Raw genomic sequence first — 8,610 nt, forward strand, 5'->3', positions numbered from 1 at the left:
TGCTGGCTCTGCCCCTCTTACCCTCCCCGTTGAACGGTTAGATGTAGTCGGACTTCCGTATAATTCAATTTTCTGTCCTTTGGTTGTGTCTTTGTTTCTCCAAACCTTTGTTTTATTCAAACTTGGTTGTGGGAGAAGGCACAGTGTTTCCACCTATGCCTCCATCTTGGCGGAAGTCCCATATAATCTTTATATCAATCTAAATATGGCTATATATTACATAAAGCAAATGATAAAAACTCTAACATTTCAATAGAAAAGTCAGAAAAGCATAAAAATAAAATTCACAAAAGTAGCATGACAGAAAAGGTCAAGTAGAAAAAATTCATCTACAATAGTAATTTAGCGATGCAATGTAAAACAAAAACCAATTATAGTGTTCAATGTTGGTACGTATGTAGCAAAATAGGCACTCATACACCACCATAGAAGTAATAACTGGTTAAAAAATATCTTCCAGAAAGCAGTGTGGAAATGCATGTTTATAGGTAGGTAAGTAGGTAGATGTCTCTTAAGTTCTTTTAATTTACCTTAAGGAAATCATAAGAGGTATATAAAATATAAATGTACAGAAACATTTGCCAGAGCAATATGATGGTAAAAAAGCATAAATAAATTTAATGTAAAGGGAAAGGTAAACTATAGCTTTCATATAATTTCAAAAGTATTATGCTTACATTAAAATTTAAATCTTTAAACATTATTAAATAACATTTAAGTTAGTTAAAAATTAATTAATTAATTAATTAATTTTAGAGAGAGGGGAAGAGAGGGAGAAAGAGAGGGAGAGAAACATCAGTGTGTGGATGCCTCTCATGCGCCCCCAGCTGGGGACCTGGCCCACAGCCCAGGCATGTGCCCTAGACTGGGAACTGAACCGGCGACCCTTTGGTTTGGGAGCCAGCACTCAATCCACTGAGCCACATCAGCCAAGGCTATTAAATAACATTTGATAACATCATGCTATTTTGATAATTGTCTTAAGAAAGCAGAAAATAAAATTATATGTACAGTATGTTCCCAAAATATTTTTAAAAGTTCTTTTATTTATCAGTGGTGGTTAGATTACATAGCAGGATTACAGATCCTTTAAATTTTCTTTTTAAATTTTCCATACTTTCTAAATGAACAACATATTCATCTTTTAAAAAAATATGTTTATTGATTTTAGAGAGAGGGAGAAACATCAATGTAAGAGAGAAACATCAATTGATCACCTCCCATACGCACCCCAAACAGGGATCGAACCTGCAACCTTTGGGTGTACAGGACGATGCTCCAACCAACTGAGCCACACTGGCCAGGGCGCAACATTCCAATCTTATGGTTAGAGGGAAAAGACATTTTTAACTTTTATTTTGAAAAAAATCAAAGTTTCTAAAAATATACAAGAATAGTAAAAATATCTCTTATTAGGGTAAGTTTAAAGAACTGATATTTTTCAAGTTAAAATACATATTGCAATTTTTCTATCCATCCATCCGTTCATCAGCATACACACATGTGAGTGATGTATTGTGCTGTGTATTTACCAGCACTTTTTAAAAAATGATGAGCCAATTATTTTGCGAATGTCTCTCAACAATTTGCGGAGCTTTTCCTTATAACGCAGTTCTGGTTATACATTTTTGTCTAGAATACTAATGAAGTAAAGTCAGAAACTCAGTAAATCCCATCAGATGTCCCACTGATGGTGACTAATGAGTTATTTCTGAGAACATGCCTTGAGATAATGTACACACCCTATACCTCATCAAAGTCTAAAACAGAGTGGTGGCATCTTTGATTATTCATGCCTGAAGCACAAGATGGTGACTCTCTAACCATCATTCCCTCTACTTTTAATGGTTGGCCTTCTATTTTTTAAATTTTCTTTTCTTCCCAATTTACTTGTTAGCAGCATGGGCACAAGGATTTGTCTTTTACTTCATGGATTATAAGCCACCACCATTATTTTTTTCATTTTGACAGTCCAGTGCCACTAGATTTGGTTATGGGAAATCACTTCGGGCTGTCCCCTTGGTCCTCCTGACATGCCTCTGTTGTATTTTAAGCACTTCCTTACTTCGTAGCACCATAACGTGTTCAAAGATCATCTTGTACTTTTCCTGTCTCAACTCTGGAAAATTTCAGTCTAACACGACGAGGTTCTTTCTGGACTTCCTCTACTCCATTTTTGTGTCTCTCTTCTCTAATAGAGAAAATCCTGCCTCTGAATGTTACTGGTGTCTTTACTCATTCACTCAGTCCTATGATACACAGAAAGGAGTTTCGGAATTTCTCTAGGCACGCTACTGTGAAATGCAAACCTACCAAGCAGAGTTCAAAATTAGTTCATGGTTCTTTTTGTCTTTAGAATAAGGGCATAGCTTAAGAATTATTTGGTTTTAAAAATATTTTAAAGAGATATCTGGTTATCTCTTTTATTCTCTTCAGTGTGGTTATATTATTTGAAAAATTAACTTCAAATTAAATTAAATTAAGGTTATGTGAATAAGCTAATTTTAAGTCCTCTGGACTTATTAATGCATTTCCATTCAATGCAAAATTCAACATATTTTGATTTATTTATTTTTTTACAATGTTTCTTTTTTCTGAGAATGAAATACATCATATAACCAAACATATAAAATAAATATCAGCGTCCACACTGATACAAGTAACAATTAAGTAAATAAACATGGACAAGAGGCAACCCCCCCGTGCAGAAGGATTTTAAATAATTTTTGCAGTCTGTCCTCAAGGTTGTGGAGCACGACTCCCCACTCTTCCAGTGTGGGCTGTGCATGGTGACCTCTTTCTAAAAAGTACAGTGTGAAAAAGAAGCAAAAAGAGTAACTTTACAGGAAATCAGTCTATCAAACACTCTCATCTAGGTTATCAAGGTTAACATCAAAAGTGATAAATCATATTAATAGTACTTCCCCTTGAAATGATGGGGTGCAAATGACATTTTACCTCTCTGGTCTTCCTCCTCAAAGCACAGTACCCCAGTCTGATCCTAAGAAGAACATCAGACACATCCCCGTTGAGTAGCACTCTGATAAACACTTGCCCACTACCCCTCAAAACTCTCAAGATCATTGGATGTAAAGAAAGAATGAGAAACTACTACAGCCAGAAAGAGCTTATATGAACATGACCTACTAAAGGTGATATGGTATTCTGGGTGCAATCTTGGAACAGAAACAGGACATTAGGTAAAAAGCAGGGAAATTTAAACAAGGATGAATTTTAAACACATTCTTTTTCTTCTTTTTTTAAAGATTTTATTTATTTATCTTTAGAGAGGAAGGGAAGGAGAGAAGGAGAGAAACATCAATGTATGGTTGCCTCTTGTGAGTCCCCTGCTGGGAACCGGCCTGCAACCCAGGCATGTGCCCTGACTGGGAATCGAACCACGATCCCCTGGTTCGCAGGCCTGTGCTCAATCCACTGAGCTACACCAGCCAGGGCAGGATGAATTTTAGTTAATGACAATGTATCAATTTATGTTCATTAATGTAACAATGTAATATACTAATGTAAGATATTAATAATAGGTGAAGTTTTTGTGGGTATATGGAACTCTCCCTACTATATCTTTATAATATTTCTGTAAATCTAAAGCTATTCTAAAATAAAAAGTTTAGTTTATTTCAAAAATTGGTATAAAATAGTTGGAAAATGCAAGACATATAAAGAGAAAAAGTTAATCTTCTGTAGCATTTGTACAAAAATACCTTTAGTATTTTTAGCATATTTCTCTCTTACTTTCTCTCTCACTCTCTCTGTCTTTATCTGTCTTTTTCTCTCCCTCTCTTTCCTCTCTCCTGTCTATTCTCCCTCCTTAGTTATCCCTCTATTTCCATTTTGATCTCTTCCATTTTTTTTAGCATACTTTTTTTTCTCTCTCACATTCACTAACTCTCTTTGGGTAAGTATATTTGTGATTTGACCAGGATTCTAAAATAAAATAGATGTGAAATTTTAACTGACTCTCAAATGTTTCCATCAAATCGAGAATACAGAAGGATTGGAGGATACGTGGAAGAATACGTACAAAGTTATTCCTGCAATGTGAGCTTTCATTTCACTTCACCCCAGATAAACCTTTCCTTGAAGCCTATCAGGGCCAGGGAGCTCTCATAAGACCAGAAACAAGACTTAAAATACATTTCTGCAATAAGACTTGAGGAGCAATAACTGATTTGTGTATCTGAGAATGCCATTGTAGCCTGGAAGCAAAGCAAATTGAGCTAGGTTTGGACTCTCAGACTTTGCTGAAGCAAGGGAAATGATGAGGATTTCCCATGAATCAAAAGTAAACCATTCAGGTTCAACGGGCAGTATCGGGTTAACCAGTTTCTGGCTAACAAAAGTGTCTACAAGGGCAGAGGAGCCCTAGATGCAAAAAGCTGGATCTGGCCAATAGATTCCCGGGGGCTAAAGAAATGAACTACAAGTAACCGGTTGCGATAAGAATGCATCTACCCATGGCAGGGGAGTTTCAGTAGAGAAATGCTCATCAAATGCCTCTGAGCCTATTATGGGTCTGGTCGTGTCCTCCAAAATTCATGTATGGAAGCCCTAACCCCCAGCATGACAGTATGGGAAGGTGAGGCCTTTGGGAGGTCATTAGTTTTAGTTAGGTCGTGAGGGTAGAACCCTCAAGATGGGATTAGTGCCCTTATATGAAGAGGAGGATCTCTCTGTCTCTCCCTCCCTTTATCCCCGTCTCTCTGCACTGTGCACATTGACGAAAGGCTGTATGAGGGGCAGTGAGGAGACAGTACCTGCACTCGGGAGGAGAGCCCTCACCAGGAACTGAAGTGGCTAGTGCCTTAGTCCTGGACTTCCCAGTCCCCAAGCTATGAGAAATTAATGTCTGTTTTTAAGCCACCTGTCTATGGTATTTTTTAATAGCAGCCGAAGCTAAGACAGTGCTTTTCCTTACTTCTACTTCTTTTCTTCTCTCTTTACCTCTAGAAGCCAGAAACATCAGCTAGCAAACAGGTAGTAATGAAGTCCCTATTCTAATAAACTTTCTAGTGTATGGGAAAGAGCTAAAAAAAACAGGTCAAATAATTTAAATGATCATGTTAAGGGGTTACAGGAACAATGACAGAGTGTCGTGATCAGAATTATTGGGTTGGAGACATGAGAGAGGTTACTTGACATGTGGTTTACATAGAGACATCTAGGAAGGCTTCTGTGGGAAGATGATGTTGCAGCTGAGGCCTGACTGATAAGGACAAGCTACCTATAAAGAAGTGATGATGCATTCAAGTCCAGGAAGGAGACCCGTGGGAAGGGAACAAAGTGACAACGGTGTGAATAACAGGACAGGAAGTAAGGGGGAAGTAGGGGCTCTTTTGTTAGTGTCTAGTGTGTCACTTGGAAATGTTCGAATTTTCTCTTTTGCTTCTCATGAAATAGGCACCCCCCCCCACTCCTTTCTGTGTCTCTGGATGTCTGTCTACCTTCCTAATCAGAAAGAATCTAATTGAATAGATTACATATCACCTTAGTTGCCTGTATTGATTAATAGAATGTTCACTCCTCTGAATCTCAGTCCTCAGAATCTCAGTGACTTAATTCTGGGTGGAAGAGAAGCCTATTTTTTACTCCAGCAGATTCCAAAATAGTGTTCCCAGTGAGTGGTGGAGAGCTCTGTTTTAGTCATTAAGGGGCCCAAACTGATGGACGATTCACCGTGATTGAAACACGGCTTTCGAGCTTGCCCTGGACGTGGATGTGCACCCCAGGGTGGGCTGGGCAGTGGGACAAGAGCAGTGGGTGTGTGATCTCATGAGGGGGTTTGATGGCACAACAGCAAGCGATGAGCAGCACATCTGTCGCATCTCTCTGGGCAGAATTTAGCAGTATGACCTCGCCAAACTGCGAAGGGGGGTGAAAAAATGTAGTCTTACTGGTGCCCAGGAATAAAGAGGTGTAGTTCAGCCACTCTCGGCCTGTACAGCGAATTGCCGAGGCTGCATGACTTGGTAAGTTTCTTGGTCAGCATCAGTGGAACACAGTGTAATGGGCAGGCATTTGGGAGCCGTCTACCCAATAGGATGGAAGTGAGTAAAGAGTGTATTTTTAAAAACTCAAGAAAATATAATTTTGCCCTGGCTGGTGTAGCTCAGTAGATTGAGTGCGGGCCTAAGAATCAAAGGATCGCAGTTCGATTCCCAGTCAGGGCACATGCCTGGGTTGCAGGCCAGTTCCCAGCGGGGTACCCATGAGAGGCAACCACACATTGATATTTTCTCCTTTCCTTCCCCTCTAAAGATAATTAAATAAATTTTTTAAAAAAATTCAAAAACTCTTAAAAAAAGAAAATATGATTTTTATTTCAAAAGTGAAAACCACTAAAGTTTTGATAATACAACTTCAGAAAATAAAGCTGGACACAATCTTCTTGCCTGATTGAGATGAGGAGAAAATATAGAGATTTTCAAGTGAAGGAACACTTCTGTAGGGTAGTTAGTGGGTTGAACTACTAACTACTACTTTTCACCTGCCAAAGACATGTCCAAGTGCTAAGCCTGGACCTGTGAATGTGACCTTATTTGAAAATAGGGTCTCTGTAGAGTTCCCTCTACGTGGAAGTATGAGGCAAGAAGAAACTTAGATTCCCACCTTAATATTGTCCCAGGAAGTACTTCCAAAGTGTCCTACACTCTCTTACCCAGCAAACTATCTCCCTGTATCATTTCTAGGGATCGTTAAAGAGCACCTGTAACACATACTCAAAATGTAGTGTCTCAGCTCAGCTGCAGCCACCAAACTGCTCCAGCTGCTTGGTGGAACCTCAGCGAGGAACCTCAGCGTGTCTGTGGTAATACACACAGCCAGTGGCCATGAAGCTACTGGTGCCCCAGGAGGTCAAAGCAGGGTATTTTTAGAAAGAGATGGGCATGACCCCCTCCTCAACTTCAGGGCAACCGAGACTTAGAGTGGCCATGCCTGTTTCTAGACTCTCACTAGGTCCCTCCTGCCTGGGCTTCACCACGCTCAGGTCCTAACTCCCCTCCTGTTCAGAGGTTCCCATGTGACCAAGGGGTTTGGTGGGCAGCAAACCTCATCAATTGCCTCTACTCTTTCCATGGCCTTGGCACCTCTTTCAAAAGGAAAAAAAGAGAAAGGAAGGAAGGGAGGGAGGGAGGGAGAGGAAGGGGAGAGAGAGAGAGAGAGAGAGAGAATCTTTGTTCCTCTAGTTAAAGCAAAGCCCTATGTATGACAATTTATGTAAAGACAACTCTCGGCCACAGGTGGCATGTCTCCTAACCACACACAGCTTTGCTCCAGGTAACACAACAATTGCATAAGAAAAATAAAAAATAAAAGTAAAGGAGCGGTTTTTGTTGTGGGGCAAGCGTGAAGTTGTCACAGACTAACAGCCCTTCTCCTGAGGATGAGGCTGATCCTGTCGTGCTGACGAGCCATCGAAGACTTGGAACCTGTATTCCAGCCCTTGCATCACTTGCTACTTATTTCCAAGCCATAGGGAAGGAAGTTCATGTCCCCATGTCTTGGTGGGATATTAGTTAATGAGAACTTTAAAAGGTATAGCTGTTGGGATTTGGCTCAATTCGACCACAGGATTTCGGTTGAGAATGAAAAGAATGGGATTTGGTGGTTGCATCCGCCCTGTAAAAGAGGTCTCAGGGAAAAGTACCAGCATCCATTTACATCATCTGTTTGTTTCCTACATGTGGAGACTAAAAGCAGACCTAATGCAAAAGGAAAGAGGCCATTTACAGCTGAGGAAAGAAGCCAAGAATAATAACAGAGGAAATAAAGAGTGAATCAGGTTGGAGAGAGAAGTTCAAGGTTAGAAACAGAGGACAAGAAGGTATGGGAAACTGTGTGATGTGTCTAATACGTAGGTGATAGTGTACTTGTTGGCTAGGGCTTCTGGAACAAAACATCACTGACTGGGTGGCTTAACAGAGATTTCATTTTTCACAGTTCTGGAGGCTAGAAGTCCAAGATCAAGGTGTCAGCAATTTCAGTTCGACTCAGCTCAGTTTCTCCTGAGGGCTCTCTCCTTGGCTTGCAGATGGCCATTTTCCGTCTCTGTCCTCATACGGTCCTCTCTTTGGATGTGCATGCCCCTGGTGTTTCTTTGTGTATCCAAATTTTTTCTTCATATTGGATTAGGAACCACTTGACAGCTTCATTTAAACTTAATTTCTTTAAAGGCCCTCTCTCCAAATACAGTCACATCGTGACATACTTAAATCTGGGGGCAGAACCAACTTGACTTTGGAAGCAAAAACAAGTTAGCCAATAGCAGATATATGGGGTGGGTGAAAGTAGATTTACAGTTCTTTGTATAGAAAATGATACAGTAGTTAATAATAATATAAGAAAAAACTCTGGGTTTTTCTTGGTCACTATTTCATCTCCAGACCTTTCAACAATGCCTGCCAATGAACACTAAGGATGTTTAGTGATATGTGGTGAATAAATGAATGAATGAGGAGAGAAAAGAGGGAGAAAAAGGAGAAAAAGAGAGAAATGGTAGAATACCCAAGAAAATCACTCGTATACTTAAAATAAACTTTCCTACATCCTTAGTACATCTCTTCTTTGTTTTAGTAAAGGACCTAATATATA

This window comes from Sturnira hondurensis, unplaced genomic scaffold, assembly GCF_014824575.4.
Source record: "Sturnira hondurensis isolate 20B ecotype Veracruz unplaced genomic scaffold, ASM1482457v3 Scaffold0002638, whole genome shotgun sequence".
NCBI classification, from domain to species: Eukaryota; Metazoa; Chordata; class Mammalia; order Chiroptera; family Phyllostomidae; genus Sturnira; species Sturnira hondurensis.